This window comes from Pteronotus mesoamericanus, unplaced genomic scaffold, assembly GCF_021234165.1.
Source record: "Pteronotus mesoamericanus isolate MK-2021 breed Mesoamerican mustached bat unplaced genomic scaffold, CSHL_Meso_final scaffold_507, whole genome shotgun sequence".
In the NCBI taxonomy this organism is placed as follows: Eukaryota; Metazoa; Chordata; class Mammalia; order Chiroptera; family Mormoopidae; genus Pteronotus; species Pteronotus mesoamericanus.
Window position 1 is genome coordinate 2,288,871 of NW_026555319.1, and position 22,899 is coordinate 2,311,769.

Consider the following 22,899-nt stretch of genomic DNA (forward strand, 5'->3'; position numbering starts at 1 on the left):
CTAGAAAAGGCTGGATGAGAAAAGGCTGGGGAGGCCTTGGCTGACCCGCGTGCCTGGGGGTGACGGCCCCGTGGCGAGGGAGTTTGCGGGGCGTCCCGTGCCGGCTTTTCAAGGCCACAGTCCTGCCACTGCCGCCGGGCTCCCTCTCAGAGCCCAGCAGCGGCTGGCGCGGGGGGAGCAGCGGGGCAGTGGGCGCCAGGGTGGGCGGGCGCTCCACCGAGACCCCTTCCAGCTCCCCTGTTCGAGTGCCCCTGTGGAATCACTTGCTCACTGAGACCAGCGATTTGGGTTCTTCATCTCCCCGAGGCCTCAGTGTCCCCACGTGTAATGTGGGATCAATCCCAGGACCCCTCCACGTCTCTGGGTTTCTGCAGGGACTTCACGTCTCCTGAGGATGTGCCCTGCAGCCCCCGAGGGCGGGATGAATAACGGAAGAGACAGGAGTGGGAAAGAACAGGGGCGAATCCTTTTTGGAAAAAGGCCTCTCTCCCCCTTTCCTGGCCTCGGGTTTCCACTTGGTCGTCCAGAGGCCACCCCTGGGACGTTACCGAGCTGACAGCCACCCAGCCTCCCGGACCCTCTCCTAAGCCCTCGGCCTCCGCTAAAGCCCCAGGGGGAGCGTGGGGGCCTGGCTCGCAGGAGGAACCCCTGAAGACACCCCTCCAGCACAGAAGCTGAACTTCATTGAGATGCAAATCCCAGGCATGCTCTCAGGTGACGCGGGGGTGCAGGGCTGAGGAGGCTGCCTGCTGCGAGGGCTCCCCTCTTCCTGCCTCCCCTCCCCTCCCCTCCCTTCCCGCAGCCCCCTCCCCCTGCTGGGCCTTCTGCAGGTCTGGCTTTTTGCTTGTGGATTCCCACGGTCTGCTTGGCAGCTGGTGGGACAGAGCGGGGAGGGTGGGGACATTGACCTGTGACCCGCTCCTGTTCCAAACTGCAGGCTGCTGCCCCGGCCCCGGCGTATACACTTCCCTTTTCCCTGATTTTGTCAGCCCCAGGTGCTCCCCACCCCCACCAAAGAGCCCCAGCAGCCTGAGGGGGCCGTGAGGGACAAATTGCTACAAGGGAAGCAGGCCACCCCAGCCGGCGGGCGGGAGGGGGAGCCCCGGCCCCTGGAAACTGCGCAGCCGCCTCCACCGCATCCATTCCCTACTCCCTCCGGGAGTTCTCAGATGTTGGCAGATGGCAGAACTGAATCTGCTGAGACGTCGCTCCAAAAAAGGAAAGTTGAACTGAAAAAAAAAATTTAAACTCTCCAACCTCTCAGGGGAAGGCAGAGAGGAGGAGGGAGGCTGCAGGCCCTGCGCCCAGTGCCCTCTGCTGTTTGAAAAGATCTCCCCTGGTTTGGAAGCGCCCCCTGGGAGGGGGCCGGAGGGGGCAAATGAGGACACGCAGTTGTCTGGGCGGCTGGTGGGGCTCCTGCCGGCGCTGAGCGCCTGCAAGTGCGCGGCGAGGCCCGCACGTGTGCTGGTCTGGCAGCCTGCGTGCCGTGCTGTCTGGGCGCGGGCGTCCAAGTGTGTCCGACCACAGCCTCGCAGCATCGAGTCTGTGCAGTGCGTCCCTGAATATCCCCAAATGGCCGTTCACTCGCGGCCCATTCCGGGTCCCCTCACTGTGTAAGAGCAGTGAACAAATAGAAATCCCCGCTCTCATGAAACGGACATTGGAGTGTGTGGGCCTCTGGGTGTGTGAGCTCGCCTGCGCGTCCCAGCGTTTTTCTGAGTCCCAGGCCGCTCTCCCCCTGCGTGGGGGCTGTGTACCCTCGCGTCCACTTGAACTTCGTCTCCTGTGTGCCGAGGCCTGGTGTGCACGCCCCCTGGAGCGAGCCCGCACCCTACTGTGTGCTAGAGCTCCGGAGGGCGGAGCGACATCGCGTGTCCCTGCGCAGCTGTGTGCATCCCTCAAAGGCCCCGTGTGTGGCCCTCCCCGTGCGTCCCCTCCCCACCCCCTGGCCACTCCTGAGTTATAATTTAATGGCTGAAAGGCGATCCCAGTGAAGTATCAGGGGCTGGGGAGGAGGAAGACAATGTGCGGCCCTCAGGACGGGGGACAGGATGGGGGGATGCTTCCCCCCTCCTTCCTCCTTCGGGGAGCGGTTTAAAAAGAAACTCGGTGTCACTCCTGTGTGTGTGTGTATGTGTGTGTGTGTGTGTGTGTAGCAACGTGTGCGCGTAGGACCGGCAGAGGCGACACGGGCCCTTTAAGGAGCCTGAGGGGGGACGGGCCGTGCGCGTCGGTGCGGGCGGGGAGCCGGGAGCTGGGAGGCAGAGCCACCGCCTCCCGGGTTCCCGCCCCGCCCCCTCCTCCCCCTCCCGCCGCCGCTGCCGCCGCCGCCGCCGCAGCCACCGCCGCCGCCGCCGGGGAGCGGAGCCGCGGGCAGGCCGGGCCGCACAGCAGCCCCGTGTCCGCCCGCGCCCCGCCCTAGCTGTGCGCCCGGGCCCTGCGCCCCGCCATGCGCGCCAAGTTGCGGGCCGGGGACCCGGGGCTGGCGCCCTAGGAGGCGGCGGCGGGAGGATCGCGCCCCGGCTGGAGGCCCGGCCTACTGCGCGCCCCCAGCCGGATCCACACCGCCACTTGCCTGAGCGCTCGGGCGACCTGAGCGCGCCCCGACTCTAGGCGCAGCCGCCGCCACCTCCGCGAGGTGAGTTGGGGTCGGGGGTCCCCGTGGAGAGTCGGGGAGAGGCCTGGGGCGCGCTTCCGGGGGATCGGGGGAAGAGCGGGCGGCGCACGCGGCGGAGTTGGCGGGGCCCCTGCACTCGCGAGTTGGCGCTCTCGGGGGCTGGCCTGCTGGGGAGCAGGGCGCCCCATCGACACTGCAGCCCGCGTGCGTGGGGGCACCGGGAACTTAGGGGAACTCCAGCTCCCCGGCCGGGGGGGTGGGCGCGGGGGCGCCCTGGAAATGTGGAGGTCAGCCCCCCACCTTGTGGGGCATGGCCGCCATGCGCCTTTCTCCTCCCGTAGCAGCCCCAGAGTTTGGGGGTGACACTGCGCCTTGTTTTTCAGCGGGCAGCACGGGTTTGGGGAGCCCCTGGAGATGGCACACCCGGCTCCCCGGTCTGGCTGCGGTGCAAGGGCGCGTGGGGGGGTTCTTGCCAGCTGGGGGGTGGCCCTGGCCGCGGGCGCTCCCAGGCAGGGGGCCAGAGGGCGCTGGGCGGGGGTCCCCCCCGGGAGCGGCGCCTGTTGTTCCCCCTCCCCCGCTGCCGGTGTTCCTGGTGTCTGGGCCTGCCTCCCGCGGCTGGTGACGCCCCATTGGGCCGCCTCCTGGTCCCTCCCCCAGGCTGTGCGGATACTTGGGATGCCACTAGTTTGGGAAGTTGGAATTCAGAGCTGATCCCACTTGGGCCGGACCCGGTGGGTCCATAGTTGCGGGGGAACCTCCCCGGAGACATACGAGGATTGAGGGGGCCCCGTGGGGCGCGCCTTCCCCACCCCAGGCGCTCGCAGGAAAAAGCTGGGAGGGAGGGAGCAGGCGGGCGGGAAAGACACGCCGTGCCGGTGAGCGCCGCCGCCCGGGCTCAGCTAGCGTGCGGCGCCCGCGTTATCTTTACATTGTAGGTTTATTTTTTGGGGAAGCGAGTGTCCTCTCGTCGCCTGTCGCCGCCTGTCGCGTGTAGCGGAGGCGGATCTTTTCTGTCGGTTCAGCCTCCTCCCTTCCTCCCCCTCCCCCCTGTTGGTGAGAACTGGTTTTATTATGATTATTTTTTTTCTTCTGCAGATTTGGAGGAAGGATGTGCGAGGGAGGCAGGGAGGGGGGAAGAGAACATCCCTGTGGGCTGGATGGGCTGTGTTATCCGTGGCCTTGACTTTGCCCTTTTTAAACCTGATCTGGGTCTCTGGCTGCTTTGATCTAAGGGGCTCTCTGGGCCTGGAGGGAGGTGATGGGGGACCCAGGGCAGTGCTGTGCACGTGGTTGTGGGTGGCCTTTTTTTTTTCCTGGATTGGGGGCGGAGCGAGGGCTGTGGGGCACAGGAGGGGGGGACAGGAGCTGCGATAGCCTTTCGCAGCCAGCCCTGCTGTGTAAGTCCCTGGGTTTGAGTTTTACTTTGGCTACTTTCCTGGCTGTGTGACCATGGACAAACTACTTCCCCTCTCTGTGTCTCAGGTGTCTCATCTGCAAAGTGGGACGATAATAATAATACTGAGTTCACAGGGTTGTTGAGCGAGAACTGAGAACAATAACACACGGGAGGTATTTGTATACGTATCCCTGCGCCACTGTTGTCATTAGTCTTGGCTTCTGAAACTCAGCCTTTAATCCCAGGCTCAGAAAGTCCCGGGAGACTGTGCCTGGGAGCCGGGGGGGGGGGCGGGGAAGGGGGGGCCTTCTTTCTACCCCCTTGGCCGCTGCCCTTGAGGATGGAGAGGGGCAGGTGGTGCCCTGTGCCCACTGAGCAGATGCGCAGACGGAGTCAGCCGTGCCAGCGCTGGGCGGGGGCCGGGAGCCGGCTGGGCCTGGCGCCGGCTGAGCGTGGAGGCCCGGTGGCAGGGCTGCAAGGGGCGTCCTGGGCGCTGTCTGGCTTCCCCACGCCGGCTGCCTCGTCCCTGCCTGGAAATTTACCGCCGACACTGCCAGGTGCCTGGGGAGTCTGCAGTGTGCCCAGACGTGGGGGCGGGAGGCAGCGGGCCCCAGCCCTGGCCTCTTCCCACTGAGCTATTTACGCTTGCTCTGGATCAATACTATTGATGAATCCATGTAGATGGTAATGTGGCTGTCAGGCCTTGGTGAGGGATGGAGACCCCTCGTGGGGCTGAGCGCGCCCCCTCCCTTCCTCGGCCAGGGTTTGGCTACGTGGGAAAGATTTATTTGGCATAATCTGCTCTTTTCCCCCAATTAATAATACTCCTACCACCTCCTGAAGATCTCTGAGCTCTGCAAACACGCATTCAGCTGCATGAAAGCCCCAAGCGGGGGGGGGCTCGATTGTTCTGTGGGCACGGGGCGGGGGGCTGGCCGCTGGCACGCACCCGCTGGCTGGCTGGCTGGCAGGCAGGCGCGTGGGAAAGCGGCCCCGGGAGTTCAGGCTGCAAGCGGAGGCTGCCAGGCCTGGCTTCCCGCTGCCGGCGAGGGGGGGTGTGCCTTGTTCTCTGTTCCCACCCCCCACCTGAGGCCCGTGGGTGGAGAAGTTTGTGGATCGCTCCGATTTTCTTTGCGGGGGCGGGGGTAGGGTGCACACTTACACGGAACTCTGCGGAAACGGGCGCAGTGACTCTCGCCCCTTCCAACAGTGGGGGTCGAGGGCCTGTGCACGTATGTGTGTGTGTGTGTGGTCATCTCAAAGCCAACAGCAGGCCCCCCAGGTGACACCTCGGAGGCTGGGCCTCCTATGAGGGGGACAGCTTGCAGGGGAGGGAGGGCCAGGCCAGGAGCTGTCTTCGGAGGCCTTGTCTTGCCCCTGAGGTGGGTCTGGGAGGGTTCTCGAGGGAGTGGTGTTTGGGAAAGGCCCGCTGGCATCCCTTAAGGGTCCTGGCGGCGGGACACAGGCTTTGTAACCCGTGGACTGTAGTCTGGGACCTGGGAAATGTTGTCTTTGTGACACGTTATACATACGTACGTGTGTCTATATATATATGTGTGTGTGTGTGTATACACAACCGTGTATGTCTGTCTATAAAATGCAGTGACAATAACAGCCAACACAGAACAAGCACTTACTGTGTGCCAGGCTCTACGTGCTCTAGGGGTCCCCTCGTTTACTCTTCCTTACCACCCCGTGAGGTCAGGGCCGACCCCATTTTAGGGAGGGTGACATTGAGGCACAGGAAGGCTCGTTAGGTAAGTGACTTGCCCAGGGTCACACGGTTTGGCTGTGTGGTAAGACCCGGGGTTATTCCAGGTCGCGCCGGTGCAGCTGGAATTTACTGCACGTCTGCTCTGTGGCAGAGAAGTTCTGTGTCCTGTTCGAGCGCCTGAAGGTCTTGCCCCGGGCGGGCAGCAGACTGGGAACTTGCCCGTCTCCGCCCACCCCCCACCCCCTCTGTGCTCGCCAGGACTTGGGGAGGGGACCAGCGCCAGCCGCAGGCCTGGCATTTCTTTGAAGTCTCATTTTATCTTAAACATTCATGCAAATTTGGCATTCCTCTTGGCGACGGGCTGTGTTTATCTGGAAAGGAAAACATGGCTTTGAATTATTTAGCAAGGCGCAAACCTGCAGCAGACGAGTACCTGCAGGTAGGCCGCCGCCCCGCGCTGGCGGGGCTGGGGGTCCGGAGAGGTCCTTTGACGATGCAGATGCTGCTTTTCTCCATTTCCCAGCCGTGGGTGAGCTGCTTCGGTTTCCCAGCCAAGGGCGAGCTTCGGGGGCCAGGCTGGCTCAAGGTCACCCAGGGGCGCGGCTTCTCTTCCGTGTGTGACCCCCTCTGTGTTAGCCCAGAGCGAGGCGTCTGTGGCCGGTGCTCCCGCCCGCCGCGTCCACCTGGGCCCGGGCTGGCCCCGGGGGAGCGTGCGTTCGTTCACATTGCAGTCAGGAGCCACAGGAAGCCAAGAGCAGAGCACAGTCTGGGAGTGTTTCTTTGGGGATTCGGGCAGACGACAGACCATTGCGAGTTCCCACCAGCTCGAGTCCCGGCCTCCCCAGGGGCGGTCCCTGCTGCTCTTGGAGTTTGGTGTCCTGCTCCGTCAAGTGGGCCTGTGGCCAGTGGAGCGGCGGGGAGAGGGGAGGAGGGGCAGAAAGCGAGAGGCTGGGTCCGATGTCCAGCTGTTTGACTTCGGGCAGGCTACTTGGGAGCCTGCGCGGGCTCATCTCAAAGAAGGCAAAGATGATGATGATGATGGTACTTCTGACTTTCTGTTGTCCCGGTCCAAAGTCACGGCGCCTGTCCCCGCGGCCACTGTTCGCGGGCGCCGCTTGCGGAGTGGAGGCTTCCCTGGAGAACTTGTCCGTCCCAGGTCCTCTCCCCCAGGCTGGCCGGACACAAGCCATTGCTCCCGTGCACGGGCTGCTGGGATGGGTCCTCCGAGGGACTGGCCTCTTACCTGGGCCCCAGGCCTGGGCTTGTTGCCCTCCGGAGACAGCAGGCTCCTCTCCTGCTGGGCTGGTTGGGGAGTCCCAGGTGGGCTCAGCTCCTGTCTCTGCCTTTTCATGCGTGCCCCTGGAGGTCTGGGGCACCCTGGAGAGTCGAGGAGGCCTGGAGGGCCGGACAGAGGAGGCTCCTGAGGGAGGGCCCAGCGCCCCGACCTGGAGGCAGCTCTCATGAGGGCTCCTTTGAAGTTAGACTTGGGTTCAAATCCTGCTTCCGTCCGTCAGCTATTTGGGTGAAGTCCCTGACCTTCTGGCCTCAGTGTCCTGATCCTTAGGTGGGGACGGGGGAGGGGGAACTAGTGCCCGCCTCAGAGGCCAGCCTGGGGCAGCCCCGCCCTGTCCGCCGCCTGGATGGAGGAGAATGTCCTCGGTGTGTGCTGTCCCCACGGGGGGCCGCGAGACGCGAGTGCCGCCGCCGAGCACCTGAAACGTGGCTGGTGCGATTGGACTGGTAATTTTATGTCATTTTAATGAACTTGAATTTAAATAGACACATGTGGCTGAGGCTCTTGGCTGCCTAATCAGACGGCACGGCGCTGGGTGGCGGAGGGAGACTCCGGGTGCGGGAGCGGGGCCTGGCGCTCGGCCTCCGGGGCTTTCCTCTCTCCTGTGCTTTTCTCTGCTGGTGCCCAGAGCTGGCCGGGGCCCCGCCACCCTCTGTCTCCCTCCCCCGTCCCCCCGGCCTGCGGGGCAGCTCTGTCCAGCGGACGTTTCTCGGGGGGAGGGCGTTGGGCGCCTGGATCCGTCCAGCCCAAGTCCGAGGCCGCAGCCGCCTGTGGCTTTGAGTTCTTGAAGGGAGGAGGGATGGAGTGGTATCTGCCTCAAATTTAACACATCCATCTGCATGGCCCCACGTGGCTCGTGGCCCCCGTGGGCGGCACGGCTTTCCCGATTTGCCGTCCCTGCTGACTCAGGGTCGCACGGCGTGGTCAGGCTCCTAGCTCAGCGGTCTCTTCTTCCTGGCTCTGCCTGCAGGTCACTGTCCGGGGGCTCTGGGCTCCGTGTCCCTGCTTCTTTTGCTGGCTGTCATGTCTTGAGCACAGGAGCCAAGACCGGGTCTGCGCCGGGCGGGCACCTCTGGCTCCTGGGGCTGAGCACAGGTGCACGGGGCAGGGACCCGTCCATAGGGACGATTGTCCCGCGCCCCCGTGCATCTCTGCTCCGGCAGAGACGTCGGTCAGGCCTGCTCTCCCAAAGTGCTGTCACACCCCATGTATGTTTTCTGCCGTGAATGACTACATCCGTGGACATCTTCCCGCGGAGGAAACGTCTACGTTAACTTCTTTTCAGGATAACGGTGTTGCTTTCTGTTTGTCGTTTCAGAAATAGTAAACCAAAAAGTAATGCATTGAGACTTGGCCATGCGCTTTCGGCTTTATAAAAACGGACTTTCGTAAGGGAAAGTGCCTGGGTCTGTTAAAACATTAAACCAACGCTCAAAGGTGTCAAAGGACGCCTTGCTGGTCCTGCCCTCCCAGTTTCTGTTCCCCGGGTGGGCGCGCGCGAAGAGCTCCCCTCTGAGACACTCTGGCCGCCAGCCCGCCTCCGACGGACTTGGCTGTGTGTGCACAAGGCTCTTGCTTCCCTCCCCTAAGTTATGATACATCTTGGAGTGTGTTCCGCCGATCAGCCAACGGCCGCCCGGGGACCTGATCCAGCCCCTTCCTGTTTTTATACAGTGTGCGAGCTAAGAATGGTTTCACAGCTTTTCATGGCTGAAAAAAGTGGAACGGCGACGACTGCTTGGTGACATGTGAAATTCACATCTCGGCGCCCGCCAATCGAGCTCTGTGGGGACACGGCCCCGCCCACCTGGCCCCGCGCTGTGTGTGTGACCCGAGAGTGTGGCAGCGACCCCACAGCCTGAGAGACTCCCTCTCTGGCCCTCGACGGGAAATGTTGCCCAGCCCAGACAGGCGGCTGCCTCGTTCTTTTTTATTTTTTTAAATTTTATTTTTCAATCCCGGTTGATGCTCAGCCGTGTTTGCATTGGCTTCATGGGCCCAGCATCGAGGCGGGTTCGACGATCATCTACTTTGCAAAGGGGTCCTCCCCCCCGATATTTCCGGTGCCCATCCGAGTCCGCACGGAGATGGCCCACTGTGGTTGACTGCGTCCCCTAGGACTTTACGTGCCCGCGACTAGTCTGTGACCGCCAACTTACCCTTCGCAGCCTCTGCACTTTGTGGCCCTCCCCCCGCGCTCTGCCCACCCTGCCACCATCAGTTTGTTCTCTCTCTCTGAGCCTGTTTCTATTTGGCGTGGTCACTTAGTGTGTCCCTTAGATTCCACATAAACATACAGGCGTACGGTGTTCGCCTTTCTCTGTCTGGCTTACTTCCCCCAGCACAGGGCCCTGGGGGGCCCCTCGTGATGCTGCAGATGGGGGGGGGGCTCCTTCTTGTTCGCGGCTGAGTCATATTCCGTCCTTCAGCGAAGCTCTCCGGGGCTGTCACCGTGGGCCCGGAGCGGACCGTGAGTTGGAGGGTCACCCCGAGCTGTGCTGCTGCCTGCTGTTGTGGGCGGCCGGCAGGGTGGGAGGGGGCTGGGCGGGGCGGCGGGCGGGGCGGCGGACTTCCGGCAGGATTTCTGGCCTTGTGTGACGCCTGAGACCACCCTCCCCTCTGTACAAGGTTGCACGCTCCCTCTGTCCCGCGTTCCGTCCTCCTCACAACTTTTGCCGCGTTACTTCTGACCCATCTAATTTCCCTCTTGGCTTTGGCCGGCAGGAAGCACAGAGCCCGCTGGGCCATGTGGCTTGGTGTGTGTTTTGGTTTGTGTGTAATTCGTCTTGATTGCAGGCTAGTTTGCCCCTGGTGTTTCCCTTTGCTCTCTCCTTTGCTCTGGGATTTTTATCTCATCGTTTGCATTCCTGAAAGTTTCTTCGCTCTTGAGGGGCGGACTGGAGTGGGGCGGGAGCTGCGAAAGCCCTTTGCAGGTGTTGCCAGGCTGTTCCTCCTGGATGCCTGTGGGGCGGGGGGTGGGGGCTCCTGACAAGATCCCGGGGGGAGGCCGGGGGCTGGCCCCTTGGAGCGTCTTCACCAAGGTCAGACCCTGGGCAAGAGCCGGGGTCTTCGGACGCCCATCAGACTTGGGAAGAGGACAGCGAGTGAATTGGACAGTGAAAGATGTCCCTGTCGGAGGCCTGTGTCCCTTGAGAGCCGCTTGGCCTGAGGGGAGGCCCTGCTGGGGGCGGACGACGTGCTCACGGGGTGAAGCGTCGAGCTGTCTGTCCCACATCTGGGGACGGGGGCTCGGGGACCTCGGGCGTCACGCTGGCCGTCCTGCAGGTGTGTCCACACGGACGCTGTGCTGATGCCTTTGGTTGTCTCTGCTTTCCCCTGTGGGCCCCGGACGCTTCTTCGAGCTGGGGAGGACGTGCGGGGGGGTGCCAGCCTGGGGCGGGCTGTGGGGCCGGCGGTGGTGGGCGCTGGGGGCCGGCAGGCCCGGAGGCGCGTGGGGGTCCCTCTCTCCTGAGCCCCGCCTCCTGCGTACCGGGGCTGGCTTGGTTTCTGGTGACCTGTGTTTGTGGTTTGGGGCTCGTGAACTGAGGTCCCGCGCCAGTTTCTCGCAGGCTGTGCAGTGCGTCCTGGGACAGGCCCCAGGGCCTCTGGACCAAGGCCCTCAGTTCACTCGGCAGAGAAATGGGCTGTTGAGCCATGTGCCTGCTCCTAGCTGAGCGGGGGCTGAGCGGCCATTTGAGGAGGGAGTTGGGCGTGTCCTAACCCCTGTCCCGGGAAGCCGCCCCCGGGGCCAGGCAGGCAGATCCGGCAGCCTCCTGCATCCCCCTTGCTCACGGACGTCTCCTGGGGGCCTCAGGCCTGGCCTGTCCCCCTCTCCACAGGCTCTGCTCCTGAGTGTGAGGCGCCGGCCACCAGGGGTGGTTCTCGCCGTCCTCTCAGCCTTCTCCCTGGTGTCCCAGAGTGTGTCACGCCCTGTGGCCGAGCTTTGCACGCTGCGGCCGGGGGTGGGGGCCGCAGCGGCTACGCGGCCTGACCTCACTCGGGCCCCGCAGGGCTTCCCACCGCTCCTTGCAGGAAATCCAGACCCTTCTCACAACCTTGGGGGCTGCCTGCCCGGCCGGGCCGACCTCCGACCTCCCCTTGGCCCGCTGCCCTGTGGTGACGTGTGACTTCTGGGCAGGCGGGGGGAGGGGGTGGGCGGGGGGAGGGGGTGGGCGGTGGGGAGTGGCCCAGGGGGCTCTCGGGGAGCCGCTGTCGGCTGGGAGTCCTGCAGGCCAGGCCCTGTGGGGAGGGGTGCCTGGGGGGCCCCCGCTTGTCCCCGCTTGTCCTCATTCTGAACTCCAGGCCTGCCACAGACCCTCTGGGAGCAGCGCCCGGGGCTGCGTGGTGTCTCTGTGACCATGGCAACCGCCTGGCACTGCGGCCTGCTCGTTAGGCTAACGAGGCGGGCCTGCCGGGCCCGGGGGGCCAGGGACGTGCTGCCCCAGCTCTCTGCTGAGTGGCCCTGCCCGGCCTCTGGGCCGGCGGCAGAGCTGGGGGGCGTGGAGCGGGTGTGGAGGAGCCCAGCTGGGGTCTGGGGCCCCTTCCGGGTCCAGGGGGCTCAGGCCAGGCCCGCAGGGGTGGGGTTCGGGTGGGCATCATGTGCGGGTGACCCCCCGGGTGACCAGTTAAATGGGGGCAGGACACCAGGGGTCTGTGCCCTCCGGCCCCCCTGCTCCCCCAGCTCAGCCGCTCCTCTGCAGGGACAGACACGCGCGCCTGCGGCGGGAGAGCGAGGTGGAGTGTCCCCACTGCCAGTGACCTTGGCCTTGAGCAGGGGGCGGTGGCGAGGGACGTGTAAGCTGGGTAGGGGCTGTGCTGGGGGAAAAAGAAAACACAAGGGGGGCATCGGACGCAGAGAGGGGCCCCCTGAGGGGCGAGAGGGCGGTGTGAGGTAGGGGTGCTTGGGCTCACTTGCCCTGTGTTCTCAATTCCTTCATACCCAGGGGGGTGCCTGGCCCCACGGAGTGGCCAGGGAAAAAAGATGTCCCCAGTCCGTCCCGTCCCCGCCCCGCCATGAGGAGCCAGGGATGATGCTCCGGACGGACCGGGTCTCTTGCCGCGGCGCTGTCCCCAAGGGGCCTGTGTTCCAGATTCTCCGAGCAGATGGAGCTTCCTTCCCGGCTTCATTGACAGGAGGAAGAAAATGGCCCGCGCCTTGGCCTGAAGGCCCCTGGGCCTGCGTCCAGAAACCTGAAGCTTGCCATTAAATGAAACCCGATCCTTAGGTGAGGGGACCTTCCCTGCCTCCGGGAAGACCGCCCCGGGGGCCTGCAGCTCCCGCAGGGACCGAGGGGCTTGGGGGCCGGGGAGGCCGCAGCAGGGAGCGGGCAGAGGTGGGCGCGCACCTGCCGGCCTCGGCCAGGTCCAGGTGGCTGCCTTTTATTTAAAAAAGACCTGCAGGCGGCTTTCAGCTCACCCAGGTCCCCTCGCCAGGGGCAGCCTCTTCTCCGCTGCACGCCTGGTCTTCTCGGCCACGTTTTTATGCCCCCCGGTGCGCGGCTGGGGGCCCTGTCTCCCGTGCAGGCTGGAGAAGCGTGCGGGGCGGGGGGGGGGGCGCGGGGGAGGCCTTCCTTCGCGCCTGTGGGCATCTGCCTGCTTTGTAGGTCAGCAGCGGTTGAATAGCGACAGGTTTTGTAGAATGCAGCCTAGTAATGTCCCCCCCCCCACACTTGGGCAGGCAGCAGACTTAGTGGTTCCAAGCCGGGGATTCTGAGGGCCCAGTCCTATGTAAAATAGGACCTTGAGGATCCGAAGGGTCCCGTGTGAGGCAGATGGGACTGTATTGTTAGAGTTATTTTACGATTATGGTTTTTGTGGCATGTTGTGCTGGTGGATGTCCTTGCGGAGTGTGCCTTCCTCCTCGATGGTATCCTGCAGGGGGGATGCTTGACGCAGGGTCCCTGTCTTCCCTGGGGCGTCACTCTGGGCGGCTGTGGTGTCTGGACCCCCTCGCGGCCCTCCAGTGCTCGGGCGCGGTCCTTCCTCCTGCGGATACCCGCGGGGGTGGGATCGCCACAGGGGGCTCCTCGGGGCTGAGCAGGGACCCTCTTGAGCGCGGGCAAGTGGCTCTTCCCACTCCCGAGCCTGGGGGCGGGGCCTGCGGCCTGACAGCTGCCTTGCGGAAAAGACTCTTTTGGCTTTTAGAAGCACAACAAACGTGTTCTCTGTACTTTGGAAAATTAGGAAACACAGAGACTGCGTGTAAAGAAAACACCACCACGTCCCCGCCGCCCAGAGAGACCGCCTGCATCTTGGCGCCGTGTGGGTTGTGATGGGCAGGACCAGCTCCGGCTCCACTGCAGAGCTGGGAGGCGGGGGCAGGGACGAGCCCGGATCTGCAGCCCCCACTCGGGGCCGGGGCCAGGAGCTGGCTGGGCCTGGGGTGTGGCCTTGGGTCCGTTGGACTGGGTTCGAGCCCCGCCTGTGCCCTGCAGTAGCTGTGTGGCACGGATCTCGCGGACCCGGTCTTCTTGGCAGCACTGCACACAGTCGGTGCTCTGCTGATGGCTGAGCGAATGCAGTGGGTAGGTTTCTTGGCCTGGGCGCCCCGACCTTTGGGCCGGATTATTCTGTGCTGGGGGCTCTTCTGTGTACTGTCGTTGGGTGCTTACTTCAGCAACATCCCTGGTCTTTATGCCAGCGGCCCCCCCCCCCACTTCCTGCATCGTGACCCCCCAGGGCCGTCGTGGTGCGTGAAGGGGTCTCGGAGTGGACTTTGTTGGGGGCAGCGAGGCCCAAGAAGGCGGTGTCTTTGGAGTCTCTGCCCAGCGTGCGGATTGCTTTCGTTCATGTGCTTTCTCTCATTAAGCACCTACTGTGCGCCAGGAGCTGTCCTTGGTGCTGGTCCCGGCGGGAACCAGGCTGGCATGTGTCCCCCCGCCCCCGCCACGCTGGGATATGGTGACCGCGTAAGGCCCGTTCCTGCCTCGGTCTCCCCGTCTGTGAAATGGAGTGAGGGATGGTTGCAGGGGACCCCATGAGGAGCTCCATCACCTCGGGCCGGCCCTTCCCTTCCCTTTTGCGTAGGCTCCGGAGACGGGTGTGCCCGCATCTGCCCTTGGGGTGACTGAGGTGGGTGGTGCCCTGGGGGGGTGTGGGCAGGGTGCCCTTGCAGCACCCTCTCTGTGCCTGGATGTGCGGGTGGGGGCTGCCGAGCCCCGCCCTCCTCCCCAGGCCCCCGCGGAGCCTGCTCAGTGGAGATCCCTAAAGCGATTAAGTGGGTTCATTTGATCCTGAACGTGAACTTGAGCAGGCGGCTTATCTCCTGGAGATGAAAGCCTGGCAGGCAGTGAGCCACCTGGCCCAGGCGGGGAGTGCGGGATTTTATCCTCCACCCCCTGCCCAGCTGGGGCCCGGGCCGGGGGCTTTGGCCCCTCCGCCTCCAGCCTCCGGCCCCTGCAGCGGGGGACCGAGGGCTGCGCGCGCTGTGCCTGCACGTCGGACGGTGGCAGGCACCTGCCCCGTTAATTCACCGGGTCTTCTCAATCTCAGGAGCCAGCAAGCGCCCTCGCTCTCCCTGCGTCGCAGGCCGGCCCGGCGCAGAGAGGCCGGCTCACTCGCTCCGCACCACACAGCCTCCGGCGACCCCTGACGATATTTACATACTCATACTCGAAAAATCCCCTGTGCTCTCGGGCACTGAAATCCCTCCTTCCTACAGCCTGACTGCGCGGAAGTAGCCGTCAGTGCGCTGCCCCCGCCGCAGCGCAAAGGGAAGTGAGAGGAGGCAGGGCCGGCAGCTCCCACGCATATGAGTAAGTGTCGCCTGGCGAGCGGGGAGAGCAGAGGCTCCGGGCTGGCAACCGGCGAAGGTGGCGGTGAAAAGAGCTGCTGTTGGGGTCGTCCTGGCAGGGGTTTTAAGTGGCCAGGTCATTTGAAAGTTGTGTGGGGAGAGTGACCTTCGTGGCGTGAGACTGTCCCCGCACGTTCTGGGGCGGGGACAGGGCTGCGGAGACCTCTCTGCCCTAACGACCCCCGTCTCTCTGCACCAATAACAATAGTAAAGAACAACAGTGCTCTGCTGCGGGGGAGGGGACCTGCAGCGAGACCCTCTCTGTTGGCAGTAGTGGCACCAGACGCTGTGATGGATGGCTCTCCCTCCCCCGCCCCCGGCCCCCCGCGCCGCTCTCTGCCTTGGACAGCTGCAGCAGCCTGCGCCTGGCCCCCCGAATCCATTCTTGGTTTTTGCCCTCTGTTGTCCATGCTGCAGCCTGAGGGGACCCCGTCAGAAGGAGCCTCTGACTCCTTCTGAGGAGTCACCCCCGCTTTCTTCTCCTCAGAGGATAAACCCAGGGGCCCCGAGGCTGCGGGGAGCGGCTCCACCCTACTCCCGGCTCCCGCTGCGGCCGCACGCCCCCCACCCCTGGGCTTCGCACTCTCTGTTCCCCACCTGGAATGCTGTTCCCTGCACTCTGCCACGGCGGCCTCGGGGTGGGGGGCAGGTGGGTGTTGGGCAGCAGCCACCCTCAAGCGCCGCCTGCGTGTCGTCTGCAGCTGTGGGTGCAGGGAATTTCTCAGGTGCCTCGCCCCTTCATGTGCTGTCCGCCTTCCCCCACGGGGCTTTGTCCCAGGAAGCAGGAGCCTTCTGGGCCCTGGGGCCTGGAACAGCGTGAGGACAGAGGACAGGTTCCGCCGGTTTGTGTCGTGGCCGAGGGGGTCCCTGGGCAGTGAGCAGGCCTGGCGTGACCTGGGGGAGGAAGAGCAGGTCAGACCAGCGCCCCCCACCCCCAGGACAGCCGCCTGTGGCTGCCGCTTCCTGCCCAGCAAAGAGGCGCTTGGGGGCCCGGGGTGGGGGATGGGTCGGCAGGGCGGGGCAGCCCCCAGGGTTGCTTTTGCTGCGTCAGTAGACATTCTGGCCGTCCCTCCCTGGGGAGAGCTGCTCCCGGCCTCAGGGACTCAGCCCCGGGGTGTGGCCCGGGCAGGGGGCAGAGGCCACGCTGAGCTCCCCTCTCGGGGCTGTGTCCACACCTCCCTGTGGTCCAGAGCGTGCCCTTGGGCACGGCGGGCAGGATCCCAGAGGCGCCTGTCCTTGCCGTCACCGGCTCGGGGCGGCCCCTCGTCCCCGGCTGCCGCGGCCCCTCGTCCCCAGGGCTGAGGCTCACCGGGGGGCTCCTGAGAATCGAAGGTGTGCGGGCGGGAAGCCCCTCGAGAGGGTCCCCATCAGTGCCCTCGCTCACGTGTGGGGAGGCCCAGAGAGAGCAAGGAGGTGGCCCAGGGTCACACAGTGCAGCCGGGTCTGGCCCTGGGAGGCCTGATGTGGGAGCCTGCCACTGGCGAGATTCCACTCATCACAGTCAGGATGGTTATTTATTTTATAACTTAGCCCTTTTTCACTGCGTCGAGTCTGTGTGTATTATACAATATTATGTTACCGTGTTCCATTTCTATATTATTTATAACACATTTTTCTTCTTTAAAAATCTATAATTGCCCATCTGTACAACAGAGCGCCGCTCAGCCATGAAAAGGAAGTGAGGTTGATAACACGCGGAGTGAGAGAAGCCAGATGCGAAAGGTCACACGGTGTGCGGTTCCGTGCGGGGCAGATGTCTGGAGGGGGAGCGCGCGGGGGCCGTGCACACCGTTGGGTGGGCGGGGGTCCCTTTTCTTTGGGAGATGGAGGTGCTTTGGGAGTAGACAGGCGAGGGGGTTGCACAGCCGCGTGAATGGGCTGCGTGCCACCGACGTGTTCACTCTGCTCGGTTAATTTTATGTTCCGTGACTGTCACCTCAATAAGAGAACAGTTTGGGACCTGAGAAAGGTGGGCGGTTGCTGAGCTCTCGCCGGTTGCTGGGCACGCGGTGGGTGCTTCCTGTCTGAGTCTCCAAGTCGGCCTGGGTGGCGGGGCTCCGTGTCACCTGGGGGGACCGGCTCAGAGGCGCTCAGCAACGTGCTGAGCTCACGCAGCTCGAAAGCCGCAGGCCGTCCCGGGTCTCAGGCCAGAGGCGAGGTCGCCCCTGACCTCCGAGGCCGCCCTGCGGGCGAGCCCAGCCGGGAGAGGCGGTGGGACGGGGCTCTCCTGGTGCCTGTCCCCCGGGGTTTGGGGGGAGGTTCCTGTGCGGCCTGCCCTGCAGCCACAAGCACCCAAGGGTGCCGCTCGGGAGGGAGGCCGCTGCTGGGCTGGGGCTGCCAGCCCTCGAGGGGCGCTGGGCGCTGAGCCTGGGCATGACCCGTGCAGAGGCTCAGGCCGGTTCCGGGGCCCCAGGCCTGGTGGCTGTCCTGTGCCCCTCGTCCCCCACCCCTGCCCTGGCCGCAGAAGCAGGAACTTCCCAACACAGCCCAGCAGGCGGCTGACAGTGAATCAGCGCGGTTCACTCCGGGCCCGAGGGGGGCCCTGTGGGGCTGCTTGTGTTTTCCGAGGAGCTTCTCGCCGTGACTCGGTGCCACCCAGGCCTCGGCCACCCGGTTCCTGAGCACCTGCCGGGCTCTCGTGCCTGTGGGACGTCAGAGAGCCGGTTGGGGGCTGCCCTGCCCCCGCTGCCCTGGGCCTCGGTTTCCCATCCGTGGGGGGGGGGCAGCGAGGGAGGGGTCATGGTCGTCTCTCGCACGGCACCCAGGGTGAGAGGGGCTGCACGTGCCCCGGACGTAGGTGGGCGGCTGGGGCAGGCACGAGGGGCTGAAAGCTGGGCAGGGCCCACGCCTGTCCTCGGAGGATCTGGGTGGAGGGCTCTGTGTGTCTTCAGGGCAGCCAGCTGCCAACTTGGGGTGTACACGGGCCCCACCCCCGCCTGAGCTCCCCTGGGGGTTCTGCGGCAGAGCCCCGGCCTGGCTCGGGGCCCTGAGCCCTAGGTGCTGGGGTTCTTGACTAACACTTGAGCCGCGCTAGTGAAGCCGAACCCCAGCAGCAAGCTTGAGCCCAGCCTGTGCTGCGGGCCAGGCTATGTATTTCGCACAGGTTAGCCCTCGGCCTCACCCCCATTTTACAGGTGGGGAAATGGAGGCTTGGGGGAAGCAAGGTGATGTCCTCAGGCTTCGCAGAACGGCAGAGCTGGGATCGGAGCCTGAGCCAGCCTGGCTTCAGCCGCCCGCCCTGGTCACGATCTCCGTGCCGGAGCTGATGAAGCTGCCTCGGAGGAGGATCTCAGGCTGCTGGGCTGCAGCGGCCGCGGGCGCCCAGGTCCCGGATGCTGGGCGGTCCGGATGCTGGGCGGGTCCGTGTCCTGCGCTGGGTCAGGGGCGTTCCCGGGAGGGTGGAGCCTGTGCGTGGGGAGCGCTCGGGTTCCGGGGGAAGGCAGAGACGGGGAAAGGGGGTGCTGGAGGGGCGTGGAGGGTCCCGCTCTGTCTCGGGACCAGGTCAGCAGGAGCTGGGTTTGCCAGACTCACTGGGCTGTCCCCTGGGCCCTGGTGACAAATCCCTTTCACTATCTCTTGACCTGGGCAATTAATTGCTGCTGGCGGTCGATGGCTCTGCGGCGCCCTTGCTCTCTGGGGCGGGGCCCGGCCGCCCGCACCTTGGCTGGGAGGGTCTTTGATCACCAGGACGGGTGCTGGGTCGCCTGTCCCCAGGGAGCCCGGCGGCTAATGCTTTGGGGCGCTTGCCTTGTGCTGCTGCCACAGAACCTGAGTTATCTTTACAAGGCGCCTGTGATGGGGCCACTGAGGGATGCCCAGAAGCTTCTGGAAGTTTCCACCCCACCGTTCCCAGGGAGCCTGCTCCGCGGCCTTGCCCACGCGGGGGCTCTGGGGCAGGGCGTCCGTCAGAGGCGATGGGAGGTTGCCGTGGGTGGCTGGGTGCACGTTTCAGCGGTGGGAGCTGGGCGAGCCTCCTGCCTCGCTGCCATCTGCAAAATGGGGTGAGGGGGCCAGAGCTCCTCGGACGTAGGGCGGGGTAAGAGTTAGACCCATTGATAAGTGTGAAGGGCTTAGCGTTGTACCCGGCACCGTGAGCCCCTCGGGAGGGCGCTCCGCATCCCGGGGGGCCATTGTTCCAGGGGCGGACAGACAGGTGGGCGGACAGAGGGCTCCTCAGCTCTGCTGCCTGTGCAGGCCGGGGAGCAAAGCTCTCCCCTGGCCCCCACCCGGCCTGTGCCGCTGCCTGGCCTTGGTCTGTGCTTGGCCAGGCGCCCGGCGGCCCCCTGCCTGCAGAAGCGGTCGATATCCCAGCTCCTTCCTGGCGTCTAATTGCTCCTGTCGGCCGCCGTCTCTGCAGACCGCCCTGTGCCCCGCACCCCGTAATGAGGAGACGGGGGTGGGGGGGCGTTGCTGAGGAGCACATTCGGGGCCACGCGGCGGGGTGGAGGGGACGGACGGGTGCCGGGGCTCTACCCCCGCCCCGCGCTGACTGTGTGATCGTCGGTGGGGCCCGTTTCCTCCTCTGACGTAGGGTCAGGACAGTGCCCGCTGGGCGGGTCGGCCCAGGTCCGGCTGTGAGTGTATGCAAGGCGGCTGTTCCTGCTGTGAGGACTGCTGCCCGGAGTCGGGGCAGAACAGGCCCTCTGGGAGCCTGGACGGACAGACGTGGGGCTGGGGGTGCTCCTCAGCCCCCTCCACCCCCGACCTGTGCCCGCCATCGCATGGGCCGGGCCCTCTCTGTGGCCACAGCCGCGGCTCCGGGGCTTGTCCGCTCCGCCACACCCACGTGCCCCATTGCTGGCGGGGAGCCAGACCTGGGTGAACTCAGTGATCGCCTCTCTGGCAGCTTCAAGGAGAGCCTGCGTGGGGCTGGGCACGCCTCCGTTGTCACTGGAGAAAGAGAATAAAATATCCTGGTGGCTTTTAAGTGGAAGCCTGCCTCCCTCCCGCTCCGGCGGTCTGGGCTGCTCTCTGCCGCAGTAACAGGGACGGGTGACACCCAGGGACAAGGGACAAGGGAGGGTCCCCTGGTCACCTGGTGAAGAGATGCGCCAGGAAGGAGTGGTGTTAGGCCCTCCTCCACCCCCCACGCCACCACGGCTGAAGCCCCCAGATCCAACCTGCTGTCACTAGCGGAAGCTAGGACTTCCCTTGGAGGCCAGTGGCCGGATCTTCTGGGGCCTGGGGCACCGTTCAGGGTTTTGCAGAGCACGCCCTGCGGCTGGCTCCTCTTAGCCTGGCGTGGTTCGCCCCGCTGGCCAGGGCAGCCACGTGGAAGCTCACGTGGGTGTCACTTCCCTTTCTTCAAAGCGGCAGGCGTTGCACTGCGTGCCTGGTGATTTTGTACAGATTGACCGGACCTGACCCCGTGGCGGGTCTAGTTGGAAAGGCAGGCGCTGCAGGAAATCCCCTCCGGGCTGAGCAGCGTTGGAAGGAGCAGGCCTCGGGGAGCGGGCCCGTTTTTTAGATGGGAAGGCCGAGCTCAGAGAGAACGGGGTCAGGGCGGAGGGGCCTTGCCCAAGGTCACGGCCAGTGTCTGCGGAAGAGCTGGGCCTGCAGCCAGGCGTTCGGAACCTGCCCGGTGCTCGGCCCACCGCGCTGTTTCTGACCTTGTTCTTCTCTGTGCGGACGCTGACGCGATACCGAGCTCACGAACGCGCGGGCCGGTTAGTGAAGTTACACAGGGGCCGCCGAGGGGCTGCCGAGGGGCCGCCAGCCGTCTTCTCTCCAGAGGCGATCAGCGTCCTAACTCTCGTGCGGATCACCTGCCTGCCCCGCTCTGCAGACCCCTGCGTACGTGTGAACGTGGAGCTCGGCCTTCCCCAGAATCTTATACGTGGAGCCCGGCGTGTGGAGCTGGAGTCTGGCTCCTGGGCCCAGCCTGAGTCTGACCTTCCTCCGTGGGGTCACGTGTCTCTGCAGCTCCCTGTTGCCATGTCACCGTGGAGCGTCCGCGGTGTGGATAGGGCCACTGTCTGTCTCTCATCTACTGATGGGAGAGCCGGATCGGTTCCAGTTTGGTTGTGAGTGTGAGGAGGGCTGTCATGGACACTCACGTGCACGTCTTCGTGTGGACACAGGTTTTCACTTGCCCGGGGTTGATACCCAGGAGTGGGATTGCGGGGTCACGTGGTCACCCGGTGGGAGGTTTAACATGGTAAGAAACTGCCGGACTGTTTCCGAAAGCAGCCTCGCCGCTTGTGCCCCACGCGCGCTGGCTGAGGCTCTCGGTCGGGCTGCGTTCTCGCCGACACTTGCTGTTGTCTGTCTTTTATTTTCGCGCCACATCCATGTGGCGTGCAGGGCTCGCTGGGGGTTTTGATGTGCACTTTCCTGGTGATTGATGATCCTGAGCATCTTTTTTTGTGCTTATTGTCCATCCATGTAACCACTTTTGTGAAGCGCTATTGAGCCTTCCTCCCATTTTTCTGTTTTCCTTTTAATCGTCACCCAAGGAAATGTTTTTATTGATTTTAGAGAAAGGAAGGGTGGGGGTGTGGCGGGGGAGAGAGAGGGAGAGAAACATTGTTATGAGACAGAAACAGCGATCAGTTGCCTCTGGTACACACCCTGACCCTCCTGGGGGACATCCCTGGGCGGCGGTGGGGGGTGTGGGGGATCGAACCCGCAGCCCAGGTATGTCCCTGACTGGGATCGACCCTGCAACGCTGTGGTGTGCAGGACGACGCCCCAACCCACGGAGCTGCCCGGCCAGGGCTCCCCCATTTTTATATCGGTTGACTGGCTCTTCTTACTGTGGGCATCTTGACTCGACGCTCTGGACCCTGGGTGCCATCGTGCTGGCCCTGACTTGGAATGGAGACACCGAGACGCTTGAGTGGGAGTCGTGGGCCCACCCTCCCTCGCTTGGTCATGGCGCGCTCTGGGAAGTTAACCAGGGCGTTTCACGGGGACACTGCCATGGCCCCGGGCCCCACGCCGGCCTGGCCCGTGTGAGGGCCGCCTGCGCGACCCCTCGGTCTGGCTCGGACTCCCAGCTCTGGGTCGAGGGCACGGGGCGGACCCTCGGAGCCCGACGGCCCTGCAGCGCCTGCCTCTCGGCTGGGCATGGAGAAGCACGTGGCCGGCGGACCCCGCGTGCCCGGCCCTGGGGCCTTGCTGTCGCCACCCCCGCGGCGAGGTGGCCCTGTCGGGGCCCCGGTGTGGAGGACGTGATCTGTACTCACAAGACCCCCGTTTTTCCTGCAGGTTCCCGGAGTCTCTGAGGACACAGCGTGGCCGGCGGCCGTTTCTGGTAGGTTCACGGCGGGGCCCTCTCACGGGCGGCGGGGCGGGAGCCGCTGGAGAGCCCGCTTCACCGGGCGCGTGGGGTGGGGGCTCGGGTGGGGGGCTCCGCCGGCCTGGCCCCCACATGACCCAGGGTGGGAACGGAGGAGCAGCTTGCGGCGCCCCCCGGGGAGGGGCGTCTCCTGGCCCAGCGCAGTGACTTTCAGACGGGGCCCGAGAGAAGGGGTGAGGGGGTCCCCGGCGGTGTAGGTGGGGGTGTGGGTTTTCTCCTTCTTGGGGGCTCTGTGCTCTGACGGTGGGTTGCGGGCGTGGGGACGGCCGGGCCTGGGGACGGGCCCGCGAGTCGGGGTGGCCGGCTGGCAGGAAGCCCTCGGGCGGGGCGCTGGAGTCCCTCGTGGTCGCTGTGTCCAGCGTGAGAGGAGACGGCCTGGGTTCCAGGCAGATAACTTGGGGCGGGGACCCAGGGCAAGTCACCTCACCTGTCTGTGCCTGCACTTCCCCGTCTGTGTCGCGGGGGTCCCGGGGGGGGGGGCGACAGTGCCCCCACAGGGCTGCTGCAAGCAGCGCCGGGCACACAGTAGGTGCACAGCAAGCTATTAGAGTGAATGCTTGCCACCTGTCGCCCTGGTGTGTGACCCTCAGAGCAGTGCTCCTGAGTGGGCTGCTGTCCTCACGTTACAAAGGGTGACACCGAGGCACACGGGCGTCACCTGTCCCGACGCTCAGCTGGAAGGCAATGGCTGGGACTCTGACCCCGTGACGCTCCAGGGACCCCGGCGTTCCTCCCCGGGGTCACAGCAGGGCTTGGGGTGCCGGGGGGAGGGACTGCGGTCAGGGG

General features: G+C 65.0%; 1 protein-coding gene across 1 annotated transcript in view; it reads left to right on the forward strand.

The window, feature by feature from the left end:
- Window positions 1–2,320: 2,320 nt before the first annotated feature.
- The window catches only part of NCOR2 (nuclear receptor corepressor 2), a 159,203-nt gene continuing 138,624 nt past the window's right edge, over window positions 2,321–22,899 (forward strand). The window contains exons 1-2 of the mRNA XM_054594180.1: window positions 2,321–2,638; window positions 22,023–22,068. The gene's annotated coding sequence lies outside the window, so the exon portion shown is untranslated. The remainder of the gene's footprint in view (window positions 2,639–22,022; window positions 22,069–22,899) is intronic.